The sequence below is a fragment of the Penaeus monodon genome, chromosome 15 (genome assembly GCF_015228065.2).
Source record: "Penaeus monodon isolate SGIC_2016 chromosome 15, NSTDA_Pmon_1, whole genome shotgun sequence".
Taxonomy (NCBI): Eukaryota; Metazoa; Arthropoda; class Malacostraca; order Decapoda; family Penaeidae; genus Penaeus; species Penaeus monodon.
The window spans coordinates 46,062,475-46,062,816 of record NC_051400.1 but is presented as its reverse complement, the minus strand read 5'-3'; positions in this window follow the sequence as shown (position 1 = coordinate 46,062,816).

Below are 342 nucleotides of genomic sequence, written 5' to 3'. Positions count from 1 at the left end.
CCTTCCTTCCGCAGTTGCTCTTATTATCAAAATCATTTTTATGAGCAATCAATAACATTTATTCCCAAACAATTCTTTTCAAAATTCTTTCGTCCCCAATTCTTTCCTACTTTTTTTTTTAAATTCTTTTTTGTGTGTGGGTGAAACAAAAAGAAAATTCACTTTGACGTGGAAACGATTAAAGTTTTCAAGCCCATTAGAGTATAAAATTCACCTTTCTAATTAGTAAAGCTTGACGAAATAACCCAAGTTTGGAGATTTAAGACAAAAGTTAGTAGTGTCCCCGAAAGAATAATCAGCTACATTATAGTTTTTGAGTAGTCTCCTTATACTGATACTTCA